Below are 18495 nucleotides of genomic sequence, written 5' to 3'. Positions count from 1 at the left end.
GTCTTTCCTTGGAAATCTATCAAAAGTCGCCTCTGCTCAAGCTCAAGTTCGTCAAATATGGCAAATGGGACGAATGCCCCGGTTTTTATAACTTACAGATCTGTCTAGTCCGATTAGGGAGCTCGATCAGGGAGTCCGATCAGGGAGCTCGATCAGGGAGTCCGATCAGGGATCTCGATCAGGGAGTCCGATCAGGTAGCTCGATCAGGGAGTCCGATCATGGGAGCTCGATCATGGGAGCTCGATCAGGGAGTCCGATCATGGGAGCTTGATTAGGGAGTCCGATCATGGGAGCTCGATCAGGGAGTCCGATCATGGGAGCTCGATCAGGGAGTCCGATCATGGGAGCTCGATCAGGGAGTCCAATTTTTTATGTCCGATCATGGGCCTTGATCTTGGGCTCGATCACAGCCCAGAATTTCCAGCAGAAGAGAAAAATTGCAGCACTTGTTTAAGTCCAATTTTTGATCTGTTAACCATCCGAAACTCACTCGAGGCCCTCAGGACCTCAACCAAATATACCAACAAGTCCTAAAATATCATACGAACTTATTTGAAACCTCAAATCATATTAAACGACGCTAAAACCACGAATTATGCTCCAATTCAAGCTTAATGAAACTTAAAATTTTCAACTTTCTACATTTAAAGTCGAAACCTATCAAATCAAGTTCGATTGACCTCAAATTTTACACACAAGTCATAAATGACATAACGGAGCTATAAAAATTTTTGGAACTGTATTCCGACTCCGGTATCAAAAAGTCAACTCCCCGGTCAAACTTCCAAACTAAAATTCTTGTTTTAGCCATTTTAAGCCTAATTTTCAAATAAAGTTTCGATCACACTCCTAAGTCCAAAATAACCATACGGAGCTGTTGGAATTGTCAAAATTCTATTCCGGGATCGTTTGCATATAATTCGACATCCGGTCACTATTTGAACTCAAAATTATAATTTTTGATCAAAATTTCATATCTCGGGCTAGGGACCTCAGAATTTGATTCCAGGCCTCCCAAATCACAATACGGACCTATCGGAACTGTCAAAATACTGATTCGAGTCTGTTTGCTCAAAATGTTGACTAGAGTCAACTCAGTTGAGTTTTAAAGCCCTAATTCACATTTTAATCTATTTTTCACATAAAAACTTTTTAGAAAATTTTACAGATTGCGCACGCAAGTCGGAACTGATAAATAGTACTTTTCGAGGTCTTATAACACAAAATTAATTATTAAATTTAAAGATGACCTTTTGGGTCATCACATTCTCCACCTCTAAAACAAACGTTCATCCTCGAACGGGTTTAGAATTATACCTGAAGTGCTGAATAAGTATGGATATCTGCTCCGCATGTTTTTCTCGGCCTCCCAAGTCGCTTCCTCGACTGGTTGGCCCCTTCACTGGACTTTTACTGCAGAAATCCTCTTGTACCTCAATTGTCGAACATGTTTATCAACAATGGCAACTGGCTCCTCTTCATAACCCAAGCTATTATCTAATTGAACTGTGCTGAAGTCTAACACATGTGATAGGTCGGCATGATACTTTCGGAGCATAGATACATGAAAAACCGGATGAACTCCCAATAGGCTGGGAGGCAATACAAGCTCATAAGCAACCTCCCCAGCTGGTCTCAACACCTCAAATGGGCCTATAAACCTTGGGCTCAACTTGCCCTTCTTCCCGAATCTCATGATTCCCTTCATCGACGAAACTTTCAAAAGAATTTTTTCACCCACCATAAATGATAAATCACGCACTTTCTGATCCGTGTAACTCTTCTGTCTGGACTGTGTTGTACGAAGTCACTCCTGAATCAACTTTACCTTTTTCAAGGCATCTTTCACCAAATCGGTACCATATAACTTAGCCTCACCGGGCTCAAACCACCCGATGGGCGAACGATATCGCCGACCATATAAAGCCTCAAATGGAGCCATCTAGATGCTGGATTGGTAACTGTTATTATAAGCGAACTCGGGCAAAGGCAAGAAATGATCCCACTGACCTCTAAAGTCAATCACACATGCCCTGAGCATATCCTCCAAAATTTGAATTGTCCACTCTAACTGCCCGTCGGTCTGCCGATGAAAGGTTGTGCTGAGCTCTACACTGGTCCCCAACTCACTATGTACTGCTCTCCAGAAATGTGAAGTAAATTGACGGCCTCTATCTGATTAGATAGAAATTGGCATACTGTGCGAGCAAACTATCTCCTGGATATATATATATCTGGGCCAACCTATCTGAAGTATACGTAGTCACAACAAGAATAAAATGTGCTGACTTGGCCAGCCTGTCAACAATGACCCAAACTACATCAAACTTCCGCAAGGTCTACGGCAACCCAACTACAAAGTTCATAGTGATGCGTTCCCATTTACACTCTGGTATAGTCATCTGCTGAAGTAGGCCACCTGGCCTCTGGTGCTCATATTTAACTTGCTGGCAATTTAGACACCTAGCTACATACTCAACTATGTCCTTTTTCATTCGCCTCCACCAATAATGTTGCCTCAAATCATGATACATCTTCGTAGCACATGGATGAATAGAATACCGAGAACTGTGTGCCTCCTCTAGGATCTTTTTCCTCAGTCCATCCACATTAAGAACACATAGACGATCCTGGAGTCGCAGAACACCATCCGCTCTAATAGTAACTTCCTAGGCACCACCCCGTAGTACCGTTTCTCGAAGAACCATTAAGTATGGATCATCATACTGGCGAGCCTTGATCTGCTCAAATAGTGAAGACTGAGCTACAACACATGCAAGAACTTGGCTGGGCTCTGAAATGTGAAGCCGCACAACTCTGTTGGCCAAGGACTGAAAATCCAAAGCTAATGGCCTCTCCTCTGCTAAAATGAAAGCCAAACTACCCATACTCTCCGCCTTTCTACTCAAGGCGTTTGCAACCACATTTGCTTTACCCGGATGGTATAGGATAATAATATCATAATCTTTTAATAATTCCAGCCATCTGCGCTGCCTCAAATTTAGGTCCCTCTGCTTGAACAAATGCTGCAAACTGCGATGATCGGTGTAAACTTCACAAGACACCCCATAAAGATAATGCCTCCAAATCTTAAGAGCGTGAACAATCGCAACTAACTCCAAATCATGTACCGGATAATTCTGCTCGTGGGGCTTCAGCTGACGTGAAGCATATGCAATAACTCGCCCTTCCTGCATTAATACGCAACCAAAACCAACGCGTGAAGCGTCGCAATACATTGTATACATTCCCAAACCGGAAGGAAACACTAACACTGGTGCTGTAGTCAACGCTGTCTTGAGCTTCTGAAAGCTCACTTCACAATCATCGGACCATCGGAACGGAGCACCCTTCTGGGTTAATTTGGTCAAAGGTGCTGCAATAGATGAAAAACCTTCTACGAACCGACGATAATAACCTGCTAAACCCAGAAAACTCCTGATCTCAGTCGCTGAAGTGGGACGATGCCAGTTCTGAACTGCCTCAATCCTTTTGGGATCAACCTTAATACCATCACCTGATACAATATGCCCCAAAATGCTACAGACTCTAGCCAAAACTCATATTTAGAGAACTTAACATATAGCTTTTGTTCCCGCAATGTCTGAAGCACTACTCTCATATGATGCTCATGCTCCTCCTTACTGCGCAAGTAGATCAAAATGTCATCAATAAAGACAATGACAAACGAATCAATATATGGCCTGAATACCCTATTCATCAGATCCATAAACGTTATCGGGGTGTTAGTTAAACTAAAGGACATCACCAGAAATTAATAATGACCATATCTAGTCCGAAAAGCAGTCTTTGGAATATCCGAATCCCGAATCTTCAACTGATGGTACCCCGACCTCAAGTCGATCTTAGAGAATACCCTAGCACCCTGCAACTGGTCAAATAGATCATCAATACGTGACAATGGGTACTTGTTCTTAATAGTGACTTTGTTCAGTTAACTATAATCAATACACATCTGCATTGTTCCATCCTTCTTCTTCACAAATAATACCGGTGCACCCCAAGGCGATATACTCGGTCTGACGAACCCTTTGGCTAGTAACTTCTCAAGTTGTTCTTTCAATTCTTTCGGAACCATGTGATACGGTGGGATAGATATAGGCTGGGTATCTGAAGCCAAGTCAATACAAAAATCAATATCACGATCAGGTGGCATACCTAAAAGATCTGACGGAAATACATCGGAGAACTCCCGAACTACAGGCACTGAATCAATAGCCGGAGTCTCTGCAGTAGTATCCCGAACATAGGCTAGATAAGCCAAACAACCCTTCTCAACCATGTGTTGAGCCTTTATAAAAGAAATAACTCGATTAAATGAACTAACAGGCGAACCCTTCCACTCCAGCTTAGGCAATGCTGGAATAGCCAAGGTAACAGTCTTGGCATGACAATCTAGAATAACATGATATGGAGATAACCAGTCCATGCCCAGAATAATTTCAAAATCGGTCATCTCAAGCAATAGGAGATCTGCTCTAGTTTCATAACCACGAAATGTAATAATACAGGACCGGTAGATCCTGTTCACAACAACATAATCGCCCACACATAAACAGGAGTACTCAAGGACTCACGAGAAACACCCAGGAATGGAGCAAATAGAGACGACACATATGAATACGTAGATATTGGAACAAATAATACTGAGGCATCTTTGCCGCAAAGAGAAATAATACCTGTAATCACGGCATCTGAGGCCTTTGCATCTGGTCCGGCCGGAAAAGCATAGAACCGAGCTGGAGCGCCAACTGGCTGGCCTCCGCCTGGCTGACCTCCACCTCTAGGATAACCCCTACCCACATGTCCTCCACCTCTTGGTGGTCGGACTACTGGTAGAGCAACTGGTGCGGTAATTATAGGTTGCTGACCCTGCTGCACTGGTCTACCCCGTAGTCTGGGGTAGAATCTCCGCATGTGACTAGGATCTCCGCACTCGTAACAACCTTTCAGTGCGATAAGCTGCTGACTAGAAGTCTGACCCCGGTGACCTGAATACCCACTAGAAGAATCCTGAATAGCTGGTGGGCGATAAGAACTCTCTGGTATAGCACTGAGATAGTGTCGCATTGGAGCACCTCGAGGAGGCGGTGGTGCTGGATATGGGGGCCTGCTAGACTGCCCTCTCACGAACTGACATATGCCCTCAGACGGAGCACCTCTGAACTCTCCAGAATACTTGAACCACTTATCTCTCGTTACCTGCTCTCGGCTCCGCTGACGTACACCCTCAATCCTGTGGGCTATCTCCACGACTAGCTCATAAGAAGTTCCCATCTCAACCTCTCGAGCCATAGTGGCCTGAATTCCAGTATGTAAACCCGCAATAAACCTCCGCACTCTCTCCGCCTCAGTAGGGAGTATCATAAGTGCATGGCGAGATAACTCAGAAAACCTCACCTCATAATCGGTCACTGACATCTGACCCTGCTGGAGCTGCTCAAACTGAAACCTTAACTTTTCCTCTGGGAGGGTGGAATATACCTGTCCAGGAAGATACGGGTGAACCTGTCCCAAGTTATGGGAGGAGAATCTGTTGGTCTGCCAAGAACATAAGATTGCCACCATCTACAGGCTCTGCCCTCTAGCTGAAAAGTAGCAACGTCTACCCCATGAGACTCCAATATCTTCATGTTGTACAGTCTATCCTTACACCGATCAGTTCAATTCTGAGGATCCTCATGTCGCTCACCCCCAAAGACAGGAGGATGTAGTCTAGTCCATCTGTCCAATAGTTTCTGAGGATCGGCGGCCACAGCTGGCCTGGGATCAGGTGTAGCTGCTGCCACTGACTGGGGTCCACCCACGGGTAGTGCACCCTGGGTCTAATATACAAAAGTTATTTGTCCATGAGCCTACGCGGTAGGGGTATGTGCTCCCCGCCCGCCTGATATATGGTTGGGTCTGCCGGAAATAAACCGGCCTGAGTCATATTATCCATGAACCGCAGTATACGACCCATGACATCCTGAAATCCCGGTGTAGATGTGAAATCCACCGGAGCTGGCTCTGCCACATGCACCTCACCATGCTCCTCAATAATGGGATTCTCTGTTGGACCCACTGGCGGCATAACTGGAACAGTCCTGGGACGTCCTCGCCCTCTACCACGGGCTGGAGCCCTCCCTCCGCCTCTAGCAACTGGGGGAGTAGCTCTTCCCTGGTCTGCAACCTTATTAGAGCGCGTTCTCACCATCTGTGAGAGAATAAGAGAAGGATATTTAGTACTACATTAATTGCATGATGGAATATGAAGAAAGGTAGTTTCCTAACACCCCATAGCCTTTCGAAGATAAGTACATATGTCTCTATACTAATCCGCAAAACTGTATTAGGTCTGCTCATAACTTGTGAGACCTACGTGAACCTAGTGCTCTGATAACATGTTGTCACGGCCCAATTTCACCTATAGGTCGTGATGGCGCCCAACACTACAGCTAGGCAAGCCAACTAATAAATTAAACATATATTGATTAAACTTTTAATCCAAGAAAAATAATAAAATACCAAATTCTACCAATGTGTGTGCCAAGACCTGGTGTCACAAGTGTATGAGCATCTAGTAGATTATACAAAACTCCAAATATGGTCTGAAATAAAATAGACAGAATGTAAATATAATAAGAGACACTGGTAGCTGCAGAACGACTTAGAAAGGCAGCTCACCACTATGCCTCAGGATGACGTGGATATATGATGATAGGTCCTCCACTAGTACCTGTCTCAGATCCTGCACAAAAAGTGCAGCAAGTGTAGTATGAGTATGTAAACAACGTGTACCCAGTAAGTATCAAGCCTAATCTCGAAGTGGTAGAGACGAGATGACCGACTTTGACACTCACTAAGGGTCATCAATAATAAATGAAATAAATTGTAATTTTTCAAATCAGCATGATTCACAGAGTTAACAGTAATTTTATTCATTTAGCAGAAATAATAAAAACCCTTCAAATGCAACAATTTCCAATCTATTAATAAAATCCTTCAATTTCAATAAAAATTCCAATTTATCAAATAGCTATACAAGCTGCAATTCAATTTCAATAAATTTTTAATTTATCAAATAGCTTTACAAGTTGCAATAAACTGTCCAAGTATCGTGAAAATATTTTTATTATCAAGCACGATTTCTGCCGAGGTCGTACGGCCCGATCCATAGTTTCGTATACACTGCCGAGGGACGTACGGCATGATCCATAGATTTCTAAAATTTTCCCAAATTTCTATCTCAAAACACTAATTAAATGGTGAAAACAATGATATATTCGTGTATATTGACCAAATCCAAGTTGGAATCACTTACCCCAATGTCTTTCCTTGGAAATCTGTCAATAGTCGCCTCTACTCAAGCTCAAGTTCGTCAAAAATGGTAAATGGGACGAATGCCCCAGTTTTTATAACTTACATATCTGTCCAGTCCGATCAGGGAGCTCGATCAGGGAGTCCGATCAGGGAGCTCGATCAGGGAGTCCGATCAGGGAGCTCGATCAGGGAGCTCGATCATGGGAGCTCGATCAGGGAGTCTGATCATGGGAACTCGATCATGGGAGCTCGATCAGGGAGTCCGATCATGGGAGCTCGATCATGGGAGCTCGATCAGGGAGTCCGATTTTGGGAGTCCGATCATGGGAGCTCGATCAAGGAGTCCGATCATGGGAGCTCGATTAGGGAGTCCGATCATGGGAGCTCGATCAGGGAGTCCGATTTTGGGAGTCCGATCATGGGCCTCGATCTTGGGCTTGATCACAACCCAGAATTTCCAGCAGAAGAGAAAATTTGCAGCAGCTGTTTAAGTCCAATTTTTGATTCGTTAACCATCTGAAACTCACCCGAGGCCCTCGGAACCTCAACCAAATATACCAGCAAGTCCTAAAACATCATACGAACTTATTTGAAACCTCAAATCACATTAAACGACGCTAAAATCACGAATTATGCTCCAATATTCAAGTTTAATAAAACTTAAATTTTCCAACTTCTACATTCTAAGTCGAAACCTATCAAATCAAGTCCGATTGACCTCAAATTTTGCACGCAAGTCATAAATGACATAACGGAGCTATGAAAATTTTCAGAACTGTATTCTGACTCTGGTATCAAAAAGTCAACTCCCCGGTCAAACTTCCAAACTTAAATTCTTGTTTTAGCCATTTTAAGCCTAATTTCACTACGGACTTTCAAATAAAATTCCGATCACGCTCCTAAGTCCAAAATCACCATAGAGAGCTGTTGGAATCATTAAAATTCTATTCCGGGGTCGTTTGCACATAATTCGATATCCGGTCACTATTTGAACTTAAAATTTTAATTTTTCATCAAAATTCCATATCTCGAGCTAAGGACCTCGGAATTTGATTGCGGGTATACGCCCAAGTCCCAAATCACGATACGGACCTACCGGAACTGTCAAAACACTGATCCGAGTCCGTTTGTTCAAAATGTTGACCAGAGTCAACTCAGTTGAGTTTTAAAGCTCTAATTCACATTTTAATCCATTTTTCACATAAAAACTTTCTAGAAAATTTTACGGATTATGCACGCAAGTCGAGAAATTATAAATAGTACTTTTTGAGGTCTTAAAATACAGAATTAATTATTAAATTTAAAAATGACCTTTTGGGTCATCACATCATCCCTATATAACAAACTAAATAATCATTCAAAAATTGATCAACAATTTTGTTTCAAAAGTCATTTTTAATATACTTTATCAAAGATAAAGTTCTTTCTAACATTATATTAGTGACAAGCAATATCAAAAACCGTCCATCTCATACCCATACTGTAACTAAAGAAATGGAGTCAAAACCACGAGTCCGACTGAACCAGTAGCTTGGATCGAAACTCTGTATTTGTCTTATAAAATTTATTAAATATGTATTAATTATTAATTTAAAACTAATAATTTAAAAGAATTAGAACTTAAACTTATAACCTTCAAATCGTGTCTTCGCTTCTAACATTAAGGGAATGGAGAAGTACCCCCAAAGAGGAAAAAAACACTTATTGTAGAGGGTTTTGATTTCAATAGACAAATAAAGTATTATGTCGAATTAGAGTTGCGGCAACAGTATTTGGGTATTAGAAACATCCTAGATCAAGACTTTGATATGTACTGTATTTCGGTGAAATTTGCTAACCGAAATCACGGCATTACTGTTAAACAGTTAATCACTTCATCTCAGCTAGGTGGCTCAAGGAGGAGGTTAGTGAAACTTTTGCTTCAGATCCCCAAAATATTGAGGCCCCAAAAAGTATTAATAGTAAGAAATATTAGAATATTTCGCTTAGGCAACATTGAAATTTGTAGGAAAAATATTTTTTTTTAAAACAAGAATCTATTTCTTAACAAAAGAAATATTGTAGAACTTTGAATTAAGCTATTTAAAATTTTATATTAGTAATAAAGTTTTTTTGCAACAAGATATAAACAAGGCTAACATCTGTTGCGACCAAACACACTCACGCAAGTATACGCGGTCGTCAAGTAATAAAGTGACTCAAAGTCGGATGTCGAACCCACGAGGACTTATGATTAACTATTAACTAAATTAGCCTATCTTAATTATCTAAACAAGAATTAAATCTAAAAATATTTTATTCTAACTAATTAAATAAGAAAAATATAAATAATAGACTTTGAACAGAGAAAGAGCAGATTTTAAGGATCTCAATGTAATGAAAACGATCTAGGGTTATGGGCTATCTAACAATCCTATTGTATTCTTCAATTGAATTGACCGACTAATTTATCTAGCTTATTGGTTGACAGGGTTAATGCTCATAAGAATCTGTCGAGTTCTTACTCGCCTATTCAAGCTAACCTAACGCCTATATGTCTATGGAGTTAGAATCAACAAGAACGCATTTATAATTCCTGTAAATCAACCAAGCAAGGCAATTAGGTATATGTCTATCCTAACTACGAATCCGTTCCCCGATGCCCGAGTTCAAGAACTTGCCCTACTCAATCCTATATGCAATATAGAATTCCCACTTTCGAGTTCAATTCTAGATTCGTAGATAATATTCAATTGGTGATCAATCAATTAAATAATTAAGTGCAAGATTGAATAAATAAACTAATATGATAAATCAAGAAGTCAAAATCAATATCCGAATAACAATAGTCATGAAAGAACCACAACCCTAGAACGTGAAGTTTAGCTCCACATAGACATGGTAGCCAAACAACAAACCATATAAAGAAACATAAAAATTACTAAGTTTGGTGGGAGAAAGATGAAACTTGATGAATTCCGGCCTCCACAGCTTTTTCCTGGCTTTTTCCCTCTTCCCAATATGTTAGATAACCTAAAGGAGGCGTTTTTGGCTTATATATTGCGTACAAAAGTCGTGGGCCAAAGCTCTCCTATTCCTAGTCCAAATCGGCTTCAGGGATTGATGCTAAGGTGGATGCGACGCATCCAGCTTGTCCTCTATTTCAATTTTTGCCTGCGAAGGTGGATGCGACGCATCCACCTTGTCCTCTATTTCTCAGCTTGCATGCGATGGTGGACGCGACGCATCCAGCTTCACTTCTACTTCCCAGTTTCGCACGCGATGGCGGACGCGATGGCCCAACTTCACTGCTAAGGTTGCATGCAGGATGATGTTTTCCTAGGTTGGATGCGACGCATCCAACCCTTCTTCCTCTAGCTAAACCACCTTTTCTTCATATTTTGCACTCCGAACACCTTAAATCGTCACACATAACTTAATTAGTCATCAAACCAATAATTACACCATGTTGGGCGTTTTAAAGATTAAATAACATCAAGAAGTGGTTAAAACATGGGTAAAGTAACATCAACACATATCGAAATATGCCAAACATCACTACCCCACACTTAAACCTTTGTTCGTCCTCGAACAAACCATCACTATAGTAAACAAAATAAAATTAAGCTCTTATCATTCAAAGCACACTACATCTATGACCATGGTTATTTGCAACAATTAGGCTCTAGGCTATGCATCACATACCCTTCCCTTTTCTTATGCCCTTCTTTAAACATATTCGAACAAAGACAACATGCTCACAACAATCCTAACCTCAAAAACCGACTCAATGTCACAATGCACTCATGGCTTGAACAACCAACATCATAGAGAAGTCTAATAACGTTACCTATCCCTCGTGAAACCATGTGCCCTCACAACAAAAGCAGAGAGAGTAAAATCAATCCACACATTCGAATCTCATGCTCACAAAGAAAATCGCTCACTCTCACAAAAGAAGTCACATGCATGTAATTGGTACCATAGGCTTGCCCTTAATGTAAATCTCTACTAATGTAAGCTCGCTCGATCTAAAATCAATTAGGACTTTTTCATGGTTGTAATGTGGGCTAAGGGACGGGTAGGATATATTTAAGGAATAGTGATTCACCCTCCTAAGCACTTTAACACATCATCAAATTACTTTAAGCATTTTTTTTCTTCAACCCCACTTCAATTTCACAAACAATATCACCCCCAAAACAGTCCCTTTTTCTTTAAGCACTACTTTAATTCATACCCACTAGCAAGAATAAGACAACAATTTATTCCTCTATATTTTTCTTTCTTTTTTTTTTCTTTTTTTTTTCTAGTGGCGTATTATTTTACAAAATAAGTGCACCCTTTTTTCTTTCATTGGTTCCACTCAAAAGTCACCCCACACTTAGTCCCTTCTTACTTCTTTTAGCGCTCATCTACAATTAAAGTGCTTTAAGAGGTAAAAGGATCAAAACAATGTCAATTAAGAATAAAAAGGGTATAGGCTTGTAATGTGGGTACCAAATAAAAGGTCTACAGGCTCAAAAGGTTTAACTAGGGATAGATTTTATTTGTGATAAGCAATAAGCTCAAAAAGATCAAAGAAAGCCTAAAATCATTTTTCAAACCGAGCATTCGCTTCAACTCACATACCGGGCAAGTTCTAGACACAAGTACACTACATGGACTACACAAAAACCTCACCACACATGGCACATGACTCGCTAAGGACGGTCACATTCCGACTCTCAAACAATGCAAGTATTCACGGAGCAACGAGATATTAAGCATTAAGCGCAAAGTGAACACAAGTCAAAAAAATGAGAAATAGGCTGCAACAAAACATGCTATCCGTTTTAACAAGGCATCATCAATAATTTCAGAGTGAGAAGGGAAGATATTACATATGTAAAAGCTTAAATATGCCAGTATCAACCAAGTCAAGGTCACCTAGGTTCATCATTCTTCCTCCTTTTATTCCCTACATTCCTACTCTACTCTAAAAAGAAAACAAAATTACCCGGTTCAAACTACATCCCATGGAAAAGAACCGAGGCACAAAGAAAAACCACAGGGGATTATTACTATCTACAAAGATACTATATATATATATATATATATATATATATATATATATATATAAAGAAAAACCACAGGGGATTATTACTATCTACAAAGATTTTTTTTTTTTCATAATGATAAACTGATAGATAAACTGATAGTTACTCCATATAGATGAATTTACTGCTATTTTATGCCATTAATCCAGTGAATATATTAGTACATTCATCCATACATCAAACATAAATCACCCCCACCCCACACTTAGGACTGTGCGTTGTCCCCAACGCACACAAACAAGGTAAAGTAGGGTGAGAAGAACTCCCTTAAGTCAAGGTGGAGGGCTCATCCGCAGTCTGTGGAGGAGCATCTGCATCCATAGCATTCCTATCATCAACAACTGGTGCGGATTCTGTATCAGGTGTTACAGCGACCTCAATAGGCCTGTTGAGTGGAGCCTCGGTGACTATGGGAGGAACAGGAGTGGATGGTCCGGCAGTGGATGATGCAATCAGCTGGGAGATGTCTGTACCTGCACATTGAACCAGAGCTCTGAGGAGTAATGATATCTCCTTCATCATCGTGGCCTGCTCGGTCTGAACTCGGTTTAGATCCGCACGAGTCTGTCTCAACTCATCCCTGGTGGCACTCAACTCGACACGAGTCGCTATCAGCTCAGCCCTGTTCTCTTGCATATCTACTTGCATATGCTCAAATAATTGTTGGATGGTGAGCTTAGAAGACCTTCCCTTGTTCGGCTCTAGAACATGAGTGACATCATATGGTCCTGGAGCTTTAGCCTCAATGTCGTCATTCTCCTTGTCCCATAGTACTCCCCTCTCTGTTAAAAAAGCCGTTAGGGTATTAGCAAAGAACAGCCTCCACTTGTAATTCATCCTGGTTCGCTGCATTTGATCATGCATGATGGCTCCGAAGTTGAGTGGTATCCCCTCTAATAAAGCATATAATACGAGTGCGCGGTAACGAGGGACATCAGTTTTATGTTGGCATGGCAGCAGTCGGTTACAAATGAAATTTAGAGCCACACGTGCTAACGCACTCATGAATTCCTTTGCTATAGAGTGGTACTCCATACTCCCATGCTTCCATTCTGCATCCTTCCTGGTAGGGCATAGGACAGACTTAATGTGTGCATAATCTGGTGTTTTGCATATGGCGTCAAACCTGTCAGTGAGTGTGTGTGGCACCCTTAAGAAGTTATTCAGAGCTTCAGCTGACACATTAATATCTACCCCTCTTACTCGCACAATGTTTCCCCTTGCGTGACGCCAATTGGCGTAGAGCTCTCTAACAATAGTGAGGTTGGCTTTGCCATGACCTTTCAGAATGGGTCCCCATTTTTGCTCCTCTCGAATTGACTTGAGAAACTCTGAGTACTTTGTCTTAAGTGGTCCGATGTTTATCGGCTTTTCCGGAATGTACTTCTTTGAAACCAATATCTTCTTATAGGCTCGGAATGCCTTCTCATTAACAAAGTATTTCTCCCAATCAACTCGGTCTATGGGTTCACCTTCGTCTTCATCACTCATGTTGATCTGTAGGTGGTCATTGTCCGAATCGGAATCGGATTCAGATTCTGTAGTAATCTTCTCCTTCCCTTTATCAGTTGGAGCACTCATTCTCGAAGCTTTTCTTTGGTATGTCACAGGCTCTCGTATCTCTATTCCTTTGCTTGGTGTAATACCCTTCTTCACTGTCCTCCGGACCAATGTTTCCTCCTCCTCTTGCTCTGAATCATCACTTAACTGCCTAGGCAGCAGTTTCATTTCCTTCTCCGTCCGCTTCCTCTTTTTCTGTGGATTTGGACCGCCCGCTGCCCTTCCGGTAGGCTTTTTGGGCGGTTGCTTGTTACCATCTTTGTCTTGTTGCTTGGATGGTTTACTCGCTGCTGTCATTTTACGAATCTAAGTACCTGCAATGCAAAGAATTCAACAATTAGCAGATGAAACAGCGAAGTTCAGCTTGAAAGCAATTGCAACAGCTTGCAGACTTCAATTTATTCGTAAAGTCATGCCATTCACTCTTCATGGAATTGTAGCTCATGACTTTCAGCAAGTATGTGATAACTCTCTTCAAAAATTCAATTTCACATAGCCCCTCACTCGACCCCACACTTATTCTCAAGCATACACCAATGTTGCTCGGTTACTCAGACTTCACCGACGCCTAAATTTTTCTCAGGGACAATTCGTCGAACATGTGGTATGTAACAAGTGTGCCTAGTTCATTCTATCAGTTGAGCAATGCCACTACCCTCCCAAAATTGGACGAGATGAAGGGAATTATAGTTTATCATCTCGCAACCATTACAACTACCAAGAACGACAGCCCTAAAAATCTTGAAATTGCAAAACCTACTTGTTGCTACCATTGAAGGAGGGAGGAGAGACGAATTAGGAGAGAAGCCAACGGAAGAACGAAGAGGATGATGCGTACCTGTCGCGTTTGAGCTTATTGCGTTACAATTTCGATGAGAGAATTCTGTTCTGCGTTCGTAGGCGTCGCCAAAACGAGACGAGTGGATGCGTCGCAAGAAACGTTTTTTTTCGAATAGGTTATCTTAAGATGTATTAAAATATATATTACTTACCTGTGCGTGCGAGCTTTGACGCGACGCATCCCCTTGTCTTCCTTCAAAAATTTTCGGACGCGATACGGGCGCGATAGGCAGACTTCACTGCCTTGAGCAATTGGCCCGTCAAAAAAAAAAAAAAATTTTTTTTTTTTTTTTGAGGGGGACGCGATGCATCCGCCTCGTTTTCTTGAATAAAATCTATGTCCTACGAAAAGAAAGAAAAAAAAACAAAAAAAATTTTAAAATAAAAATAAAAAAAAACTAACTAACTTGGGTGGCCTCCCAAGAAGCGCCTGATTTAACGTCGCGGCACGACGCAACATGTTCTTCATGCCTCCACTAAATCCATTGTGGTCTTGTGACGTGCAATGTCACCACCCCAATAGTGTTTTACTCTTTGGCCATTTACCAAGAATGTTGTATTGGACCCCTTATCACACAATTCTATCGCACCATGAGGTTTCACACTAACCACTTCAAACGGACCCGACCATCGAGATTTAAGCTTTCCTGGAAAAAGCTTTAGCCTTGAATTAAACAGTAGAATTTCTTGACCTGGTTCGAACTCACGATGTTGGATATGCTTATCATGCCATCTTTTGGTCTTCTCTTTATACAATTTGGCATTTTCATACGCATGCAATCGAAACTCATCAAGCTCGTTGAGTTGTAGCAATCTCTTCTCACCGGCCAAGTCCATCTCCATATTTAGCTTTTTAATCGCCCAATATGCTTTGTGTTCAAGCTCGACGGGCAGATGGCAGGCCTTCCCATAAACCAACCTGTACGGAGAAGTGCCTATTGGGGTCTTGTACGCAGTGCGATATGCCCATAATGCGTCATCCAGCTTCCCGGCCCAGTCCTTTCTATTCATACTTACTGTCTTTTCCAAAATCTGCTTGACCTCTCTGTTGGAAACTTCTACTTGACCACTCGTTTGGGGATGATAGGCAGTGGAAACTTTGTGCTTGACTCCGTATTTTGCAAGAATATTATTCAGCAGTTTGTTACAAAAGTGAGTTCCCCCGTCGCTTATCAACACTCTTGGGGTCCCAAAACGTGTGAAGATGTGCTTCTTTACAAAGCCTACCACAACCTTTGCGTCGTTAGTCGGAAGAGCTATGGCCTCTACCCACTTAGAAACATAGTCGACCGCCACCAAGATGTATCTGTGTCCGTTAGAATATGGGAATGGTCCCATAAAATCAATCCCCCAAACATCAAAAAGTTCTACCGCCAGTATATTTTGCAAGGGCATCTCGTGCTTCCTCGTGATAGTTCCAGTTCTTTGGCATCTATCACAATTTTTAACGAAGGCATGTGCATCCTTAAACAATTTTGGCCAATAAAAACCTGATTGTAGCACTTTTTGGGCGGTTCTATCCCCGCCGTGATGACCTCCATATGGTGACGCATGGCAGTCATGTAGTATAGCCTTCATCTCTTCCTCAGGAACACACCTTCTCACCAACTGATCTGCACACTGCCTATATAGGAATGGCTCATCCCACACGTAGAACCTTACATCATGTAGGAATCTTCTTCTATTGTCAGCTGTCCATTCTAGTGGCGTTACCCCACTTGCGATAAAATTCACATAATCTGCATACCATGGGGCTTCACCTGAGGTGATTGCCAATATTTGCTCATCCGGAAATGTTTCTTTAATTGACCCTCCTTCAGCTACATGGTTCCGGCTCTTTAATCTGGACAAATGATCGGCCACTTGATTTTCTGTCCCTTTTCGATCTCGGATCTCTAAGTCAAATTCTTGCAAGAGGAGGACCCAACGAATCAGCCTCGGCTTGGCGTCTTTCTTTTTAAATAGGTATCTGATAGCTGAATGATCTGTGTAGACGATGACTTTGGTTCCCACTAGATAGGATCTGAACTTGTCAAACGCCCACACCACTGCAAGCAACTCCTTTTCAGTCACTGTATAATTTATCTGAGCTGGATTCATAGTTTTGCTTGCATAATAAATGGAGTGAAAGATTTTATCCCTCCTTTGCCCCAACACCGCTCCAATTGCTATGTCACTTGCATCGCACATCAACTCAAATGGTTGTGCCCAATCGGGGCCAATGATAATTGGTGCAGTCACCAATCTTCCCTTCAGCTCCTCAAATGCTTTCAGACATGCATTATCAAACTTGAAGGTAACGTCTTTCTCTAGAAGCCTGAACAAAGGGGAAGAAATTTTCGAAAAATCTTTAATGAAACGACGATAAAAACCTGCATGACCCAAGAAACTGCGAATGCCTTTGATGGATGTCGGCGGGGGCAATTTTTCGATCGTCTCCACCTTTGCTTTATCCACCTGTAGACCATCTTTTGAAACCTTGTGCCCCAAAACTATACCTTCACGTACCATGAAATGGCACTTTTCCCAGTTTAGCACCAAGTTCGTCTCTTCACACCTAGCTAGCACTTTATCAAGGTTCATCAAACAACTATCAAAAGAACATCCAAACACAGAAAAATCGTCCATGAATACTTCTACATATCTTTCAACCATGTAAGTGAAAATAGCCATCATACACCTTTGAAAAGTCGCAGGTGCATTACAAAGACCGAAGGGCATTCTCTTGAACGCATACGTGCCATAAGGACATGTAAATGTAGTTTTCTCTTGGTCTTCTGGGGCTATAGCAATCTGATTATACCCCGAATAACCGTCCAGGAAATAGTAGTATTCCTGGCCAGCTAATCTATCAAGCATTTGGTCAATAAAAGGAAGGGGAAAATGGTCTTTCCGGGTGGCATTGTTCAGTTTTCTGTAATCTATGCAAATTCTCCATCCAGTTACAGTTCTTGTAGGAATTAAGTCATTATTTTCATTAACTACTACGGTTATCCCCCCTTTCTTTGGCACACATTGAACGGGGCTTACCCATTTACTATCAGAGATTGGAAATACAATACCTGCATCAAGCCACTTAATCACTTCTTTCCTTACCACTTCTTTCATGATTGGATTTAGTCGGCGTTGGTGTTCTACACTTGGCTTGTGTCCGTCCTCCATGAGGATTTTGTGCATGCAGAAAGCTGGACTAATGCCTTTAATGTCAGACATTGTCCACCCAATTGCTCGCTTGTGCTCACGTAGCACCCTTAATAGCTTTTCTTCCTGTAATTTAGACAAGTGAGCAGAAATAATAACAGGTAAAGTGTCAGAACTTCCCAAATAAGCATATTGAAGGTGAGGGGGTAGGGGTTTAAGTTCCAAATTTGGAGCTTTTTCAATTGACGGCTTTGGTGGGGGGCCACTTGGCCTATTCAGGGGCTCAAACGGGATTATTCCTTGCATGTAACCACATGATGTATCTAGGATTCCCTTCATCTCCTCAACCTCATCATCCATCTCCAAGCTATCAAACATCATGATTGCTTTTTCTAAACAGTCGCCTAGATATACACTCGTGTTAAGAAGTTTCTCATCCACCTCCACCACAGATATCATAGAGAGCTCCTCATAGTGGCGGGGGAGTTGGATTGCTTTGTAGACATTGAAGACTGCCTCCTCGTTGTCCACTCTCATAATCATTTTCCCTTC

The sequence above is a fragment of the Nicotiana tabacum genome, chromosome 18 (assembly GCF_000715075.1).
Source record: "Nicotiana tabacum cultivar K326 chromosome 18, ASM71507v2, whole genome shotgun sequence".
NCBI classification, from domain to species: Eukaryota; Viridiplantae; Streptophyta; class Magnoliopsida; order Solanales; family Solanaceae; genus Nicotiana; species Nicotiana tabacum.
Note: the sequence above shows the minus strand (reverse complement) of the source record.